The 21,220-nt window shown below is 34.8% G+C and overlaps 1 protein-coding gene across 5 annotated transcripts in view; it reads right to left on the bottom strand.

Moving 5' to 3' along the window:
- Positions 1–21,220, bottom strand: part of SPOCK3 (SPARC (osteonectin), cwcv and kazal like domains proteoglycan 3) — a 482,228-nt gene that overhangs the window by 101,020 nt on the left and 359,988 nt on the right. The window lies entirely within an intron of this gene.

Raw genomic sequence — 21,220 nt, forward strand, 5'->3', positions numbered from 1 at the left:
ATTCTATGATTTTTACCTACAAAAAGGCAATTTCATATAGCTTAACTCAATATATTTTGCATTTCTTGCTGGCATTCTAACCATTATAGATATATTGAACTTTTACATAAATGAACTCTCCCTCCCTAAGCAAAGAAGAATAGTGCTGTCCTACATCAGCAAACCTTAGAATTTCATTGCATTGGTGTTCATGTTTTGTGCAGATTCTTGGTGTAAGAGGAGGATTCTGATATTCATTTTGTTTTCCAACAGCACTTTAACATGGTAGGCTGTATACAGTAAACTCTGAACAAATATGTGATTTGATTTGAAATACAAATATATTCTATTTTCAATTGTCCAAATCCTGATTTAACTAACAGGTTATGTTTGCTATTGTTTGTTCATCTTTGTTCACTGAGCAGAATAATTAAGAAATACCCAGATAGTTCCAATGAATTGGATTATTTGACTCTGTTAAAAAAACCTTTATAAAAATGTACAGCCTTACCATCAGTTATAATTCATTTCAAGATTTCTGTCAATCATATTATACACTGTCCATAATATTTAAAATAATGTATGCTATTTTTATATAACTTAAGAACTTAATTCCCAAAAATATGTAATCAAAATTATACTGTTGACTCAATTGTTTACATAGGAAGGGGAGAATTGGAGATGGGGAGAGGCTGGACAGTTTCAGATACAGTAAAATTGTTTTCCAGTTGGAATTCCAATAGTGAAGAGGTAATTAATAAGTTAATGAGCTGTTGACAAAACTCATACACACACACACACACACACACAAATACATAAAATCCCTGAGCAGCTTCTAAGGGGTAGGTGCATTTTTTTCTGTTGATGAAGAGCTAGGAAAGGTCTGTCCACTGTTATCACCAGGAGTATCATGTTGGGACTCAGAAACCGATACTCCGAACTGTAGCGCATTTACATGCTGAATTGAAGAATTCTCAAAGTTTCTAATTTTACCCCGCCCCCCCCCAGCCTGTCTCAAAGAAGTTGATGTTCCTTTATCTGCCTAAGATCCAGAACCATCCCTGCGAGCCATTGTTTTCCTTTTCCTTTAAAACCAGAATGTAACCACACCAGAACAGACTGACTTACTGTCAAAGAGAACAGTGAAATTCACCGTCAGTGAATTTTCAGCAAATCATACAGGGCCAAGAAAAAGTTTCCCCTGACCCCGCAACAATCAACTCAGCGCTTCTCACACGATTTTTTTTATGATGTTGACATTTCATTGAGAAATGCAACATAAATTTTTAAAACATACACACAAAAAAATCAAAATAAATTGTAGTTTAAGTTCACAACAACCTGTGATATTCAAAACAAACAGATCAGAGAGAAATAGCCACCTACAGAGACAAAGCAACTCTATTTTTTTTTTCCCCTAAAAGCAGCTGACCTTTACTGGTAACACAGGGTGAGCACTAGCTCCTGATTGCTCTGCAATTTTAACCAACATTTTTCCATGTAGTACAAACTGTTTCTTACTAAATTGGGTCAGCTGCTCTTTATACACATGAAAATATATTTTCGCTGTAAAATAAATGCCTTTATTCCATATTTTGTATGCACAGGAAAAAACAAACAAACAAAACAAAAATGTGGTTCTTACTGTCTTCTCACTACTACCATTCTTATTGAACCTTACTTAATTCCTTTAACTTGTAGTTTATGCATCGTGTGCCAGGAAAATCTTACACAAGAATCACTGGAGGGTAATTAAAACACAAGTTTCTGGACCCCTGTTTCATGAGTTTCGGATACATTAGGTGTGTGGAGGGGCCTGAAGATTTGTATTTCTAATTCTACCAAGTTTCTAACACTTTCTCAGGTCATGCTGATTCTGCTCATCCGGGGACCACATTTTGACAAACACTCTTATAGGGGTAGGGTTACCAGGGCAAGGAAGACAAATCATCTTTTCTCATCAAGTCTTCATTCTAGTGGAAGACTACTGAAAAGGTTAAATGGATTAGGGGAGATTATGTTAAGGTTAAATGTAGGGGAGATTATGTTAAGTGACACAAACCAGATACAGAAAGACAAATATGGCATGATCTTATTTACATGTGGAGTCTAAAAAAGCTGAACTCACAAAAGTAGAGAATGAAATGGTAGTTACCAGGGGCTGAGGGGAGGAGGAGGAGGAGGAGGAGGTGGGGTGAGTAGGAATAGGGGAGAAGTTGTTCAATGGGTACAAAATTTCCATTAGATAGGAGAAATAGTGCTGATATTCCATTGCACAGCATGGGGACTGTAGTTAACAATTATGTTTTGTGTATTTCAAAATAGCTGAGGAAGAGAATTTTGAACGGTTTCACCACAAAGAAATGATAAAATTTGAGGATATGCTAAGTAGCCTGATTTGATCATTCTGTAATGGATACATTGTACATCGCATTGTACCCCATAAATATATGTAATTGTTATTTGTCAATTAAAAAAAACATAAAAATGTATACAATAGGCCAGGCATGGTTGCTCACACCTGTAATCCCAGCACTTTGAAAGGCCGAGGCGGGTGGATCACGAGGTCAGGAGATAGAGACCATCCTGGCCAACATGGTGAAACCCTGTCTCTACTAAAAATACAAAAATTATCTGGGTATGGTGACATGTGCCTATAGACCCAGCTACTCAGGGGTCTGAGGCAGGAGAATTGCTTGAACCTGGGAGGCGGAGGTTGCAGTGAGCCGAGATTGTGCCACTTCACTCCAGCCTGGGTGACAGAGCAAGACTGTCTCAAAAAAAAAAAAAAAAAAATCTATCTGTCTGTCTATCTATCTATCTATCTATCTATCTATCTATCTATCTATCTATTTATATCTCTCTCTATATAGATAGATATGCAATTGACTGGAAATAAAAGAGTGTCTTACCTATTAGTAGTTAATAAAAATTGACTGAATTGAAATCATGAATACACTAAAGCAGTATTTTTCTTCGGCAGTTTGATTTTCTAATTCTACAAATCCATGCCTGGATTCCTACACCTGCCTCACTAATCAACTATCATCTGAAGTCACATCTAGGCAGGTTTCAAGGGTAAAATGAGTTACTCAGAGACACCGACTTCTTGTTCTGACTTTAAAATGGGTAAATGATATCATATTTACATATGGAAGACAGTTTGTCTTTTAAAGTGTTAAGAGTTTTAAGTGGTAGTTTCTCTCTGTTTTTCCAGCTCACTCATGCAGGTGGCATGGTCTTCACTCAGAGGTCAACAGGAACTGCACTGAGCTCCTCAGAGAATGTGGCCTCTGTGTCACTGCCCAAGGCTCAGATCCTACCTCTGGCAGGAAGCTGAACTGCATTCACACTGGTGGGTGCAGAAACCTGTACCAAATGAGGGACACAGTTGGGCACAAGGGGGATTCTGCTGGATGGAGACCTTCAGATAATCTGCATGAGCCAGCTGGAAAGTCCTGTTGCCCCAGCTTCAATATTTCATTTGTCTAAAATGAACTAAGCCTTCTCTTCATCCATTATGGAGGTCCCAGTATGCCTCGGACCCAAACTTGTTCAAGAAATAACCGGGGATAGGAATTTCAGAGTCATCTTCTTTCCTGCAAATGAGGGAAAACTTGGAAGAAAATTTAAAAGTTGAATTTAAATTTTCTATTATAAGTGATTTGAATACACTAAGAAAAAAACTTTTCTGAAGATATTTCAGAGATAAAAATGTCTGTCTTTCCAGCTCCAAATATAAAGTCATTCAAGTAATTCATTCATATGTTGAGGAAGTAGTATGGGAATTGTCTGCCAGATAGGCTAACCACAGTCCTTCAGGGATCTGTTTGTACATGGTTAGGCCTTTAGCCCTTTGCCTTGCCAAAAAGGAGTGTTCTATATTTTCCTATTTTCTTATAATTGTATTCTTCTTTTCTGTGTATCTTGGGGATAACATTACAATGGAATAAATTCTCCTCAACCTATAGTCCAAAAGTAAAACTAATCCTGGTTAATTCTTTCAGCCAACATTTTGAATTCTAACATTCACAAAGCTGGCTTTGTAACATAGTTATGTAGAACATGGACAATATATGGTTATGTGTATTCCTGTAGTCCCTAGCATAGCACTTGCACTTGGGTATGGAAGATACTAGATAGATTTCTTTTAATAGAATGTGATTTCTTCCATTATACTCACTGATCTTTTCAGACCCAATTTAATACTACATACATAAGAGTTAGTATCTGGAAGCATCAGGTATAAATAATTCTACTGAGAATTTGGAAGGCTCCCTATTTTACCAAACTCCTTGTGAAATTTTATTGCTGTGAATTTCATAGTGTTCTTTGCTCGCCTACATTCTCCGTGCTTCTATCTCAATATGCAATCTTTAGTCTATGTCAAATGGTGACTCTTCCATTAAGCCCATTCTGATTTTTTTAAACTTCAACAGAATTTTGTCTCCATATTTTTATGGTACTTATTTGCCTTTACTTCATATTATATCATGTAAGTACAGAGTAAAGAGACCAAGAATTCTTGGGCTAGAATAAATCTATAGTTTTCTTAAACTGCATCTGCCACAGTGATTTAACTTTCAGTAACAGATTTTTGGTAAATATAAAATAGAGGTAAATTTCAAGTCCCTGCAAATATGTTGTATTTAATATCAAGTATAATACATGTGATCATATATGTGGAATGGAGATCATTTACTAAAAATGAAAATAGAATAATTCAGAAAAATTATAAGAAGACAGAGGAGGACAACTAGCTGAGGTACTACATAAGCAGAAATATAACAATATTTTTAAAATAAAACAAACACAAGCACATTATTATTTTCCTGCTCACTGTTGGGCTCTTTTCATTGTGAGTGTAAATAAATTTATATATATACACATGCACACACACAATTTGTTACATGTATATACACAGTCACAAGTCACATAACATTTCAGTCAACAGCTGGCTGCATATTCAATGGTGGTCCCACAAAATTATAGTAGAGCTGAAAAATTCATATCCCATGGCAATGTAGTAGAGGCTGCCACATTATAGCACAATGCTTTACATTTTTTATGTTTAGATTCGTTTAAAAGTATAAATACTTACCACTGTGTTACAATTGTCTACAGTATTCAGTGTAGTACCATGCTGTACAGGTTTGTAGCCTAGGGCAATATGTTATACAATATAGCCTAGATGTGCAGTGGGCTATGCCGTCTAGGTTTATGTAAGTGCACTCCATCTTGTTTGCCATTTCTGACTCATTTCTCAAAATGTATTTCTGTTATTAAGTATTATAAAAATATACATAAACATATACATATTGAAGGCCTAGATTGATACACAAATATAAAAAATAAACACTGATATTATTTCTAATAGAGGTTTATGTCTTAACCACATCTATTCTGTGGGAGCAATTCCATTAAGTGTTTAAAATTGCACAAATGTATTCACTCTTCTTTAATCATAAATTACAAAGAAAACAAACTGGTCTTGGATATTTCAGCTAATATTTGACACACAGTTGATACATCATATGATAAACAGTGACTATTTTTAGTGCCAGAGCATTTTTATATTTGTAATCATGTACATATGCCAGTAATATTAGCTTTCTTAGAAAATTCACGTGTCTTATAATCGACTGGAATGAAATTATTACTCTGAATCAGATAATTCACTCAACGGGCCTTGAGAACATAGACAAACTATAATTTTTCTTTGTAAAGAAAGATCAGAAGGGGAATGTTTTAAGGATAATTAGCACCCAGGGGGTTCCTTGCACTAAATAGGACACATCTTCAGAAATAGGGCACCACATTTGAAAATAACAGTTTCCAAAGACATTCTAGGAAAATGCTACACAGTCAACAATAGCAGAAGTATCCTATATTTTATAAGTAATCTGTGAAGAGAGTTTACAAATGTATTCATGACAAGAGCAAATATTTACCAGTATCTATCAAGAAGACCATAACCTATTTAGGTTAACCACAGTGACTAGAGTTGATCTTGCCACTGGAATGTAAGAGAACATAAGATAATCTAATACCACTGAAAGCCACTCAACTATGTAGGAATGAGTGACAGACTTTCTGTGTTCTTATAAATCAGGCAAAGTAGGTGTCACATCACCTAAAGTGTTGTAAGTCAAATAAAAGAAATCTATTGGCAATGAATTTTTAGGGCGCTCCAGTGAAGATGATGCTTGGAATGATCACACTAGCACTGATGCCCATTTAGCCAGGATGGTGTTGTTTGCATTAGAATCTTCTGTTTGATAAGTATCATACTGTCAATAACTTCTTACCTAGGATGGAGACATTTTAAGTGTAATTATTCAGGAAAATTTTTTATTACTGAAAAATTTGGCAGCAATAGAATTTTTTACACCAGTATGAGAAAAAAATGAGGAACACAGCTTTAAAACAAAATTTTAAAAGGAAGTAAGAAAGAAGAGAGAGAGCTAGAGAGACTTTAAATAGTTAATGAGACTACTATAGGTGTTTAAGGGCTGCAATAGAAATACTGAGTTGCATAGTTAAATTGTGTAAAATCGACGATCAAGGAGTGCAAGCAATCTATGATATATCCCTTATATATACTAGGTTATATATAAAATACACTCATTCAATAAAGAATCAGGAAGATAGAAGAGGCCCAGCATAGATACACTTTCCAACATCACTTATTATTAAGGGTTAATAAGTAGATGATGGGAAGAGACTGGAGGTGTTTAACCACCTCCCATTACATTCCTCACTCAGAACACAGGAAAACATATGTGTACATGCACACACAAATTCATATATATATATGTATATACATGCAGAAAATATAACTTCATGTTTAATTGCTTCGTAAACCTCATAGAATACTTGTTATAATGTGGGTTTGGTGATTCTCAATCTTTACTGGGAACACTATAAAATCTGGAATATAATTATTATTTTGAGTACATTGCACATAAATATTTTAATGGGAAGAGTCTTAACTGTCAATTATTGGTTTTTGTTTCCTAGGCAAGTAGCTGCGGTAATTAGTTCTCCCGACTCAGAATGATAAACAATTAGGATCATCCAAAAGCCATAACTCTGATTCAATCTCCACTAGGAGAATGTGTACATACAGGCCTTTCCATATGACAAATGCAGTAAGCAACACATCTTATCAGTTTGATTTCAAGCCACAGAATATGATTACATAAAGATAATTGATAAAATTAAAAACCCGGATAAGAGCCTGTCCTGAAGGCAACTCTGTATAAGAATAAGAGTCTTTCCCTCAAGTAGTTTAGGTTAAAGTAGCAACCAGTCAATCTCTCTCTCTCTCTCTCTCTCTCTCTTTCTTCTCTCTCTCCTGCCTTTCTGTATTTCTCAAAGTCTCTTATTAGTAATACTAGAAACATTTGTGCTTAGATACACTTCAATAAAAGCAAATCCTACTTTATTGAATTCCACTTCAAAATTCTAGGTCAGCACTTCTTAAAATGGCAAAATAACCCATTTCAGTAGATGTTTAAATATAACGCCAAGATTGCCTTGAGCAATACGTTTGTTGAAGACTAAAGTGAAATAAATTTCCTTTGTAGTGTGCAGGATCCTGATTGCCCTTCCTGTGCTATTTATGTGTGGCTCTCTCCAGCCAGGAGCTCCGATAGGCAGCACTTCCCTGAAGAACTGATCTCTGAACTCATGCTGGTCATCCACAACATACTGGAGTTCCTGAGAGCCTGATTAGACATTTCCTTTTCTGATTGTGTGTTTTAATTGCAATCTGTATTGCAATGAAAACTTCAGGAAAGTCTCTACAAAGTAGAGTGTTTGGCAGCAGCTGCAAATTTTTTCAACGTTTGTCTGGTGTGGGATTCCTCTTCACGCTCATCCCTTTGCTTTTCCATATTATAATAATTTGCTTTTCCATCTGTGGATCCATTAGCTCCACTTCAGCAATCCCCAGGTAATATTTTATTCCCTTCTGCCCCTCTAGAAATGTACAGTATATCCTAGCAAGCCTGAATGATGATTTTGTTCAATAGATATTTTGCTTAATCAAATTAAGTTTTTCCTTGGCTCTCTTAGTTGGCTGTGGTTTTAGCACAGCAATTTAAACCCTGCTTAAGTGTGTATAAATTCAGGAGTTCATGCAGTAAGTAGGTTCAGATTGGATCCAAAGACAGAAATAGAAGCCTAGAAAATAAGTGCAGTGATTAAATTTAGAAAAAGCAGGTGGGAAGTAGGCTTCCTACTCGATGAACTTGATATGGCTTTTGTGCCTTGGGATATTTGAAGGTAACCAAGTTAGGAGCCTTGGAAAGGAAAAACATAAAAAATAAAAAGGAAGTAAAACTATGAAAAAGACTTGAATGTAGCAAATTGAATAAAAAGTAACAGAGAATGCACCTGTCAAGTTCATGGGCTCATACACAAGTGACATGACATTGAGAGAGTAAAAGAAAAATAACTAATTTTGGTTAAGAGTTAGTGTTGCTTTTAACTTTTTAATCTTACATTACAAAATAATCTAAACTTTAAACATTTTAAGTGTTCTCTTTTACAAATCTTTGTTATGCTTGTTAGATACATAAATATTGAGAAAAAAACTTAATCTTCCTGAGTAGCCATTAAAAAGTCTATAAAATGCTTTGTTAATATTACACAAATCATTTTGTTTGCTGGTGGTGCCAATTTTTCCCCTTTTCTAGCAAATAAGTCAAGCAAAAATGAGGATTGAACTAGATCTTTACCATTATTTTTTCTTTCAAGAGCTTTCAACAGGCATTTACTATTTATCATTTATCATATGACTTTTATGTTTACTCATTGTTTTCATTTGTATTATCATTTACAATTTGTGGTCACAAATATTATAATTTTTACATACTTAAAATTGCTCCTTCAAATTCAGGAAATACAGAGAACATCACTAAGATTATCCTCGAGAAGAACAACATCCAGACACATAATCATCAGATTCTCTAAGGTTGAAATGAAGGAAAAAATGTTAAGGGCAGCCAGAGAGAAAGGTCACATTACCTACAAAGTGAAGCCCATCGGACTAACAGTGGATCTCTCTGCAGAAACCCTACAAGCCAAAATAGAGAGGGGGTCAATATTCAACATTCTTAAAGAAAACAATTTTCAACCCAGAATTTCACATCCAGCCAAACTAAGCTTTATAAGCAAAGGAGAAATAAAATCCTTTACAGACAAGCAAATGCTGAGGGATTTTGTACCACCAGGCCTGCCTTACAAGAGCTCCTGAAGGAGGCACTAAATATGGAAAGGAAAAGCCACTACCAGCCACTGCAAAAACACACCAAAATACAAAGACCAATGACACTATGAAGAAACTGCATCAATGAATGTGCAAAATAACCAGATAGCATCATGATGACAGGATCAAATTCATACATAAAAAATATTAACCCTAAATTTAAATGGGCTAAATGCCCCAATTAAAAGATATAGACTGGCTTGCAGTGAGCTGAGATCCAGCCACTGCACTCCAGCCTGGGCGACAGAGCGAGACTCTGTCTCAAAAAAAAAAAAAAAAAAAAAAAAAAAAAAAAAAAAAAAGATAAAGAATCAAGACCCACCAGTAGGCTGTATTCAGGAGACCCATCTCACATTCAAAGACACACATAGGCTCAAAATAAAGTGATGGAGGAATATTTACCAAGAAAAAAAAAAAAAAAGGAGGGTTTGCAATCCAAGTCTCTGATAAAACAGACTTTAAACCAACAAAGATCAAAAAAGACAAAGAATGGCAGAACATAATGATAAAGACATAAATGCAACAAGAAGAGATAAGTATCCTAAATATATATGCACCCAATACAGGAGCACTCAGATTGATAAAGCAAGTTCTTAGAGACCTACCAAGAGACTTAGACTCCTACACAATAACAGTGGGAGACTTTAACACCTCACTGTCAATATTAGACAGATCAAAGGGACAGAAAATGAAGTAGGATATTCAGGATTTGAACTCAGCTCTGGACCAGGCAGAATTAGTAGATATTTACAGAACTCTCCACCCCAAATAAACAGAATGTACATTCTTCTCAGACCACATAGCACATATTCTAAAACTGACCACACAATTGGAAGTAAAACACTACTCAGCAAATGAAAAAGAATGGAAATCGTAACAATCTCTCAGACCACAGTGCAATCAAATTAGAACTCAAGATTAAGAAATTCACACAACTACATGGAAATTGAACAACCTGCTTCTGAATGACTGCTGGGCAAATAACAAAATTAAGGCAGAAATAATGAAGTTCTTTGAAACCAATGAGAACAAAGAGACAACATACCAGAATCTCTGGGACACAGCTAAAGTAGTGTTAAGAGGGAAATTTATAGCACTAAATGCCCATATCAGCAGCCTTGAAAGATCTGAAACTGACACACCAGACATCACAATTAAAAGAAGTAAAGAAGCGAGAGTAATCAAATTCAAAAGCTAGCAGAAGACAAAAAAATAACTAAGATCAGGGCAGAACTGAAGGAGATATAGACAAAAAAAAAAAAAAAAAAAAAAACCCTTCAAAACATCCACAAATCCAGGAGCCAGTTTTCGTAAAAGATTAACAAAATACATAGACCACTAGAAAGACTAATAAAGAAGAAAAGAGAGAAGAATCAAACAGACACAATAAAAATGAAAAAGGGGAGATCACCACTTATCCCACAGAAATACAAACTACCATCAGATAATGCTATAAATACCTCTACACAAATAAACAAGAAAGTCTTGAAGAAATGAAAAAATTATTGTACATATACAACCTCCCAAGATAAAACCAGGAAGAAGTCAAATCCCTGAATAGACCCATAACAAGTTCTGAAATTGAGGCAGTAATTAATAGCCTACCAACAGAAAAAAAGCCCAGGACCAGATGGATTCACAGCCAAATTCTACCAGTGGTACAAAAAGGATTTGGTTCCATTCCTTCTGACACTCTTCCAAACAACAGAAAAAGAAGGACCACTCCCTAACTTATTTTATGAGGCCAGCATCATCCTAATACCAAAACCTGGCAGAGACACAACAAAAAAAAAACAAAATTCCATTGATGCAAAAATGAACAATGAACATTGATGCAAAAATCCCCAATAAAACACAGGCAAACCAAATCCAGCAGCACATCAAAAAGCTTATCCACCACAATCAAGTCTGCTTCATCCCTGGGATGCAAGGCTGGTTCAACATAGGCAAATCAATAAAAGTAATCCATCACATAAACAGAACCAATGACAAAAACCACATGATTATCTCAATAGTGCAAAAAAGGCCTTCAATAAAATTCAGCATCCTTTCATGCTAAAAACTCTCAATAAATTAGTTATTGATGGAACATTTCAAAATAATAAGATCTATTTATGACAAACCCATAGCCAAAATCACACTGAATGGGCAATAGCTGGAAGCATTCCCTTTGAAACTGGCACAAGACAAAGATTCCCTCTCTTATCACTCCTATTCAACATAGTATTGGAAATTCTGGCCATGGCAATGAGGCAAGAAAAAGACATAAAGGTTTTTCAAATAGAAAAAGAGGAAGTCAAATTGACTCTGTTTGCAGATGACTTGATTATGTATTTAGAAAACCCCACCATCTAAGGTCAAAAACTCCTTAAACTGATAAGCAACTTCAGCAAAGTCTCAGGATACAAAACCAATGTGCAAAAATCATAAGCATTCCTACACACCAATAACAGACACACAGAGAGCTAAAATCATGAGTGAACACTCATTCACAATTGCTACAAAGAGAATAAAATACCTAGGAATACAACTTACAAGGGATGTAAAGGACTTCTTCAAGGAGAACTACAAACCACAGCTCAAGGAAATAAGAGAGGACTCAAACAAATGGAAAAACATTTCATGCTCATGGATAGGAAGAACCAATACCATGGAAATGGCCATACTGCCCAAAGTAATTTACAGATTCACTGCTATCTCCATCATGCTACCATTGATTTTCTTTGCAGAATTAGAAAAAACTACTTTAAGCTTTATACAGAACTGAAAAAGAGCCCTGATAGCCAAGACAATCCTAAGCAAAATAACAAAGCTGGAGGCATCATTGCTACCTGAGTTCAAGGAATACTGCAAGGCTATGGTAACCAAAACAGCATGGTACTGGTACCAAGCAGATGTATAGACCAATGCAACAGAACAGGGATCTCAGAAATAACACCACACATCTACAACCATCTGATCTTCAACAGACCTTACAAAAACAAGCAATGGGGAAAGGACTCCCTATTTAATAAATGGTGCTGGGAAAACTGGCTAGCCATATGCAGAAAACAGAAACTGGACTGCTTCCTTACACCTTATATAAAAATTATCTCAAGATGGATTAAAGACTTAAATGTAAAACCTAAAATCATAAAAACCCTAGAAGAAAACCTAAGCAGTACCATTCAGGACATAGAAATGGGCAAAGACTTCATAACTAAAACCCCAAAAGCAATCGCAGCAAAAGCCAAAATTGACAAATGGGATCTAATTAAACTAAAGAGCTTCTGCACAGCAAAAGAAACTATCATCAGAGTGAACAGACAACCTACAGAATGGGAGAAAATGTTTTCAATCTATCTATCTGACAAAGGTCTAATATCCAGAGTCTACAAGGAACTCAAACAAATTTACAAGAAAAAAGCAAACGACTCAATCAAAAAGTGGGCAAAAGATATGAACAGACACTTCTCAAAAGAGAAGTAAGATGGAATATAGCATTAACTTATGATCAAACTATGAGTCTGGTTGACAACTAGTATGAAAACTGAGTATTTCAAAAGGATATACTCCTGGAAAGTATTATATTTCCAATCAGAAATGAGATAGTGAAATATCTGCAAATAAAAATAGGTTTCTTTATTGAAAATCGTTTTTAATCTTCGTGAATGCATTATTACTTCATCAACTCCACATTGCATGTCCGTGTTATTTCTAGGTTGAAATACTTCAGCATAAATATAATTAAAAACATGATTCTTAAAACAAATTATTTATCATACACAAAACTGAACTTCTGAATAAATATAATCATGAATACTTCAGTTCTAACTAAATTGGACCATGACTATGGAGCTACTAAGAGTGAACAAACTGAACCTTCCTCTCTGCAAGCTTAACCTAAGTTAGAAGCCCCATATAAGAACAGTAAAGAAGACACCTGATGAAGGCATCATTTTAATGCACAATTTGCAGAATTCAGAGTGAAGTGATTTAGTGAGATTTTGTGGAATAACAGTCTATAGTCTTATTTCAAATTACTGTTTCCTCTGACATTCCAGATGAAGATCACAATAATAATAACTATAAAGATGATAATGATAATAATTTCTCAGGTATAGTGATGGAAGTTATTTTTTTATTTTCCACCCATCGAGTTTTAATGTGCATGGGAAAGAGATAGAGAAGAGAAGAGTGTTCCATCCTGGTGAGAAAAAGAAAATGTTACTTAAAATTATAGGATATAATGGACAGGTTTCAGCACAAATGAAGTCTGAGTTTAAGCTACTATGATTATCATAAAACAGTCATTATTATTATTTAATAAGTAATTATATGTTGATGAGTGGTTTATAAGCATAATACACTGGGAATGAATTCCATAATTTTGGAAAAGTTATTTGGCTAAATTTTAAATGATTATTGACTAATGAATTATATTAAATAAGTAAAAATAATTAATGACAGGTAAAGAAAACTATTTAATGGTTTTAAAGATTAGCAAATGTGTAGTATATGCTAATATAAAGGTAACATAAAATAATTATATTTAGGCATAGTTACAAAACATTAATCGTAGGCATATAAATTTGGGCATAAAGGTATTATGACGTTTTTAATCTTAAGTACCCGATACTCATTTGTGAAAGGAAAAACTGTAATTGAGAAACACATTATGTTGAATTAAAAATATTCTTGACTCCCAACATATATATGTTCCAGAAAAAAAGTTTATGTTTTAAATTTAATTTAAATTTATTTACTTTTATATGTACATAGTATATGTATATGGTACATATACCATTTGATTTGTTGGATTAAGAAATAAATGGCATTATTTAAAAAATAGGTTTTGAGAATTTAAACTTCTTTACTTCCATTTCAGTTGTAATTTTAAGGAAATAAATTAGCTAACTGCAAACTACTATATAATTTTTGAGTTTTTGTTTTTTCTTGCTGCTGTAGTTACACATTCTGGAAGCAAAATATAAAAATTACCCAGGTGCAGTGGCTCACACAAGTCATCGCAACAATTTGGGGGACTGAGATGGTGAGATGGGAGGATCACATGAGACCGGGAGTTTGAAACCAGCCTGTGCAACATAGGAAGATCTTATCTCTACAAAAAAACAAAACAAACAAACAAACAAAAAACTAGGCATGGGGGCACAGGCCTGCAACTGTAGTTCATCAGGAGACTGGGGTGGGAGGATTGCTTGGGCCCAGGAATAGAGGCTATGGTGAGGTATGATTTATGATTGTGCCAGCGAACTCCACCCTGGGCAACACAGCATGACTCTGTCTCTAAAAAATTAAATCTTACAATGAGTATAAATCTTACACTGAGTGTCACCTGGACTAACTTGGAAGTATGAAGTTAAATTTTCTTAAAACCTATATCGAGGTAATCTCAGGAGGATGACCATAGTATTCAAGCATAGATCATAAAATAAATCCAGGAAATCTCACATTTCTCTGAGAAACAGTAATTTAGCTTATGCATACTTTTATCTATTTAACATTAGAAGAAAAGGACAACATTGTTGAAAAAGTCAAACCATATCAATATAATTTTCTTCATTTAATCCCACAAAAATAAAACAATGGCTACATGCTATGTGTACATTTCTCAAACTACTTGGAATTAGGGCCTATTTAAAGAAAATGGAATGGTCTCTGGCCAAAATTTACAAAATTTCTCTATTATCTTTTTTTTCTATGCTATGATGTACTAGCATTATTTTATGTTTATACATTAGTGGCTTTAATGAAATTTATAGTTTTGATAATCAAGCCTAATTTTTGGAAATAAAGTTTTAAAGAACTGTATGCTAAGAAAATCAATTAAAACCAAATGTTTAGTTAGATGGGAGAACTGTTGGTGTTTTCATTAATTATTCAGAAAATTACAAAGCTGCTCCCAGGCTAATGCAGCAGAGCTCTCCATTTGACTCAACTGAGCAAGCACAGACAAATGCCTGGGAGGACTCTCTGGTGCCTGATATTGCAGGATCAGCAGGAATAGTTAAAAGGACAGCGTTGCTAATTTCACAAAATGTAAATTGCTGATATTTTGGTCTTTTCAGTTCAAGCAATCAGAGTTAAACATATGCCAAATTCTACAGTCAAAAGTCTTAAAGCAGTAGGCATAAGGCCATCTAAGTAAACCAGGGAAATTAAGATCTTTGGCTCTCCCTTCTTACCCTCAAGGAGAGCAGCTTTTTGGCATATTTGTGCTCTTGGTTTCCAGAAAATCTGGGTGAGAAGATAACAATATTATAACATCTACAATATTTATATGAAAGAAATGGCACCATGTCTAGTAAAAACAGTTTATATTGAGTCACAGTGCCATGTTTGTATTCAAAAGGCAACTGATAGCATTATACACCAATACATTATGTAATTATAACTAATACAATTCTGTGTGTGTGTGTGTGTGTGTGTGTGTGTGTGTGTGTTTGAGATTTACAGTTTTACCTACAACATGTAAGGAGCTTCAAAGTCATTCCCATACTTATACTAAGAAAACCTGAAAAAACTGGAAAACACTGACTCTTTTGGGACCCTTCAGATAACTGATATTATAGGGCAGATCACCACAAGAAACCTAGACAGCCAGGCAATTCCATAGAGATACAGTACCTGGGATTTTTTACTTAAAGCATAAGCTGATGAATGCCATAAACAAGTAGAATACTTAAACAGTAACTTTGATTAATTGCTGGAGGCTGAGTGTGGTCCAGCTTGCAATTGAGAAGTTCCTGGGGCTACGGTCAAAGGCTCACATTTTACAGTTTGTCCTCCAGGAACCCTACAACGTCCTCATGGCGGGGATCGAGAAAGTTCTCCACATGGCCCCGGAAGCAGGAAGGGAAGTGTGGAAGGGAAATCTTCTTAGACTATTCTCCCTAATGAGTCCCTGGTCTTTAGGAGAAGGACTTCACTAGCAGGCAATGCTGGTCCAGTATCCCATTTCAGGGATGGGAATTCTGTTCTACTCCCATAAGAGAGAGACAGCTGAGATCAGCTTAGTTGGAACCAAAGCTATCAAAGTAATAAGTTGATAGTGGCACTATTGTAGTTAAGACTTCAACGTTTATCAGTAACTGATAAAGCACAAAAAAATTAGTAAGTGTATCGGGGACCTAAATAGTGCTACCAGTCTTCTCAGTCTAATTGCTATTTACAGAATACTCCATCCCAAACCCATATTCTTCTAAAATGCGCAAGGAACATTCACCAAGACAGAATATATTCTGGGTCATAAAACACACCATAAAAAATGTAATATAATAAAAATCATGTTAAGTATATTCTTAGAACATAAAGGAATTAAACTAGAAATCAACAAGATAGTTGAAAAATCCCCAAATATTTTATAATTAAACAAAATAATTCTAAGTAACCCACAAGTCCAGACGAAGTCTCAATAAAAACTAAAAGCTACTTTGAGCTAAATGAAAATACAACTCATCAAAATTTTTGAAACTTAAAGAAGTGCTTAGAGGGAAATTTCTTGCATTGAATAGATATGTTAGAAAAGAAGATAACCTAATCTTCCTGATATAGTTTGACTGTGACCCCACTCAAATCTCATCTTGAATTGTAGTCCCCATAATTCCCACATGTTGAGGGAGGGATGCGGTGGGAGGTGATTGGATCATGGGGGTGGTTCCCCCCATGATCTTCTTAGAATAGTAAGTTTTCATGAGATTTGATGGTTTTATAAGCATCTGGCATTTCCCCTGCTCATACTTGTCTCTCCTGCCACCATGTGAAGAAGGTCCTTGCTCCCCCTTTGCCTTCTGTCATGATTGTAAGTTTCCTGAGACCTCCCCAGCCATGTGGAATCATGAGTCAATTGAACCTCTTTCCTGTATAAATTATCCAGTCTGAGGCATTTCTTTATAGCAGTGTGAGAATGGACTAACACAATTCCATCTCAAGATATTAAAGAAAGAAGAACAAATTAAATATAAACAAGTAAAAGGAAGAAAATGATAATAAAAAGCAGAAGTCAATGTAGCTAAAACAGTAAATCAATAAATAAAATCAATGAAACCAAAAGACGATTCTTTGAAGAGATCAATAAAATTGAGAAGCATCAAGACGAATTAACCAATAAATAAAAAGAGGGCAAAATTAGCAATACTGGGACAGACCAAAGGGTCGTCACTACTGCTTTCATAGACATTAAAAGGATAACAAGATAGTATTATTAACAGCTATATGCTCATAAATTTGATAATTTTAGTAAAACAAACCATGTCCTTGGCAGATTCAAACTATCAAAACTCTTTTAAGGAGCAGTACATAATCTGAATAGCCCTACACCTATTTTAAAAATTGAATACTTGGTTAAAACATTGCAAAAAAAGAAAATATCTGCCAAGGTACTTCAGTGGTGAATTATATGGAATATTTAGAAAAAACAATTACCAATTCTACACAAAATCGTCTAGAAATGAGAAGAGAAAGAAACACTACAAATAATATAAGACAGTCTTTGCCCTAATACTAATGCCAGAGAAAGACATTACAAGAAAATTACAAACTAAACTACCTTCTGATATTTTAGCAAAAAAATCTTTAAAAATATTAATAAATTAATTTATATATAAAATACTATAAAAAGGGTAAGCAGAATTTATTCCAAGAAGTAAGCCTGGTTCAGCATTCATAAATCAATGCAATTTAACATATTAGAATACCAAACAAGAAAAAATAAATTGACCAAACCAAATGAGGCAGAAAAATAATTTAACAAAGTTTAATACCCGCTCTTGACAAAGTATAAAGAAAAACTTTCTCAATCTAATAAAGGGCACACACATACATACACAAACACACACACACATGCATACACACACACACACACACACACACACACACACATATAATTATTTTAATTATGACAAACTGAAAAATTTTACCCTAAGGTTCAGAACAAGAAAAATATCCTCTCTCATCACTCATATTAAACAGTACAGTAAAAGTCCTAGTAGTGTAATGAGACAAGAATGAGTAATAGAATACGTACTAGAAAGTGGAAAGTGTACATATAGGATTTAGGGAAATAAAATTATCTGTATTCACTAACAACATTACTGGCTACATAGAAAATGCTAAAGAATCTACAAAAGTCTCCTGAAACTAATAAGCTAATTTAGCATTGTTGCAGGATATAAAGTGAACCTCCTAAACACTAGCAATGACAAACTAAAATTCAAAATGGAAAAACAAAAACAAACTATACATATGGATATACACATAAACTTATGTCCACACAAAAACCTGTACATGGATGTTTATAAAAGATTTACTCACAGTTGCCAGAACTTGGAAGAAACCAAGATATCCTTCAGTATGTAAATGGATACACACACACAGTGGGGCATCCAGACAAAGCAGTATTCTCTACCACCAAATAGAAATGAGCTACCAAGCCACGAAAGGACATCAAAGAAACTTAAATAAACATTACTAAGTGAAAGGAGCCAATCTGAAAGGCTACATAGCATATGATTCTAACTATATGACTGTCTTAGTTATTTTTTTGTTGCTATAACAGAATACCTGAGATTGGATAGTTTACTTAAACAAACAGCTTTATTTGGCTCATGATTCTGGTGGTTGGAAAGTTCAAAATTGGGCATCTGTATCTGGTGAGGGTCTTATGCTGCTTCAATTCCTGGTAGAATGCAGAAGGGAAGCTGGCATGTGTAAAGCAATCACCTGGTGAAAAAGGAAGCAAGAAAGAGAAACAGGGGAAGCCAGAGTCTTTTTAACAACCTTCTCTCTCAAGATCGCATCCATCATGGAGAGAGGGAGAGCTCGTTCACCCCTGACAGAGGGCATTAGTCTCCATGAGGGATCTGCTGCTATGACCCAAATACTTTCCACTAGGCCTCACCTCCCAACACCACCAGACTGGGAATCAAATTTCAACATGAGTTTTGATGGGGACAAACCAAACCATAGCAATGACATTCTGGAAAAGAAGAACAATTAAGAAGTTAAAAAAAGATCAGTGGTTTCCAGGGCTTGGAGAAGAGAGGGAGGAAAAGGTGGAGCACAAAGTAATTTTATGGCAATGAACTATTTTGTATAATACCATAATGATTGATACTTGTCATTATAAATTTCTCCAAGCCCATAATATGTACAATAAGAAGAGTGAACCTGAATGTAAACTATGGACTTTGGGTGATAATGATGTATCAACAGCTTCATCAATTGCAACAAATGTACTAGTATGATGGGGGATGTTGATAACGGAAGAGGCTATACACATGTGGATATATGGGTTATATGTTAAATTGCTGTACCTCCTGCTCAATATTGTTGTGAACCTAAACTGCTCTACAAATAAAGCCTATTTTAATAAAAATGAATATTTTCATTTCAAATATTGATAGAAGACATATATTGGACTTTGAGAATCATGGTGTAGATAAATTCTAATGGCCTTTCTTTAAGATTCCCTGCTACTACTAAGTTAGTTTGATTCCTGACCAATACATTCATAAACTCAACTCATTTAATTTGAACAATAATTTTCTCTAAACTAGGCACTGTACAAGATGCTAAGAACATAAGTTGATAGTTGGGGAAGGATATAGAACTCAATAGAAACAAAAGGGACAGATTCTAAAGGAAAAAGAGGAAGGCAAAGTGGCATCAAAGATCTCAAAAGCATGTGGGTATTCACTCAGAAGAAGGAATGGATTTGATAATAATATTAAGAACAATTTCCCAAGTGTCTCTTGTGTGTACACACATCTTGTAGTAGCTTTTGTTCCAGACTGTCATTTTGAAGATGCATGTATAGCAAATGATCCTGGGAGACTGAGATAGCGTCTCCATGCAGGGGAGAGAACAAAATCTGTTGCTTTCCAGAATAGTAGAGATAATGTCTTTCTCTGGGGTAGAGGTTGGACAAGTTTGCTACTATCTTCCTTATAAGGATGGGGGTTACCTAAGCTCGGTATTCCTCAGCTAAGACTCAACTCCACCATGTATAAAGCATTCTCCTGAGCCGAATCTCACCAGTGAGCTTGTGACCAAGAAGAATGAACGCAAGCAAGAAGTTCTTGTTGTAAACAACAAAGTCCTATATCTCTGATCTCAAAGTCTCCTGTATGCTGCTAGCAGCTGTGAGATTGTGGCAGGAAGGCTGTTTAGCTTCCAAGTAGGGAAAAGCATCAGATCCTTGAAAAATATAGGTCTTTGATAAGCACAGTTGATTATTTATATACCATGCTAAGAATATTGTATCTGTGTATTCAATTTAATCTTCACAAACCCAGTGGATTTTACTTTATATATATTGCAGAAGAGGAAACTGAATTAGCACGTAATTACTAACCTCCTCAATATCAAACTTCAGGTCAGTGGCAGTATCACTCATGTAAGCACACACATGTGTGGCCCCAATATCTGTGAGTTTAAATGCAGGAATCAAGTGACTTCCTGGATACTCGGGTTTTAAAAAAGAGGACTTTATAATAATCAAAATTTTTCAAAAGTAAATTGTGGAATTGTATTTGGTACCTGACATATATGCAAAATGACAGAAATTAGGGCAGATGCAAATTTAATATCTTACTGGAAAAAGTAATCCCTAAAGTAGTAGAACCTTAATAATAACTCTTTTGCCTGACCTAGTTAAGTAATTATATCAATACCTTCTATTTATATAAATAGACTAGAATATCAGAAAGCTATTCTAACCTGCCCAAATTGTAAGACATTTTTGTCTTAAACAAATAACTGTGCACCTTAATTTCCACTATGCTTACATATGGCTAAAATCTTTAAGAAAATTATCTGATAGAAGAGTGAGTGATCTATAAGTTTTTTAAAGGACATATAGTTATACTTGTCATATTTATAATCTGTAAATCACTAATGCCATATAAATATTTATGATAGGTTGGTTATTACTTTTTATAATCAGTGTCACTTTTCTGCAACACTTTT

The sequence above is a fragment of the Macaca fascicularis genome, chromosome 5 (assembly GCF_037993035.2).
Source record: "Macaca fascicularis isolate 582-1 chromosome 5, T2T-MFA8v1.1".
Lineage (NCBI taxonomy): Eukaryota > Metazoa > Chordata > Mammalia > Primates > Cercopithecidae > Macaca > Macaca fascicularis.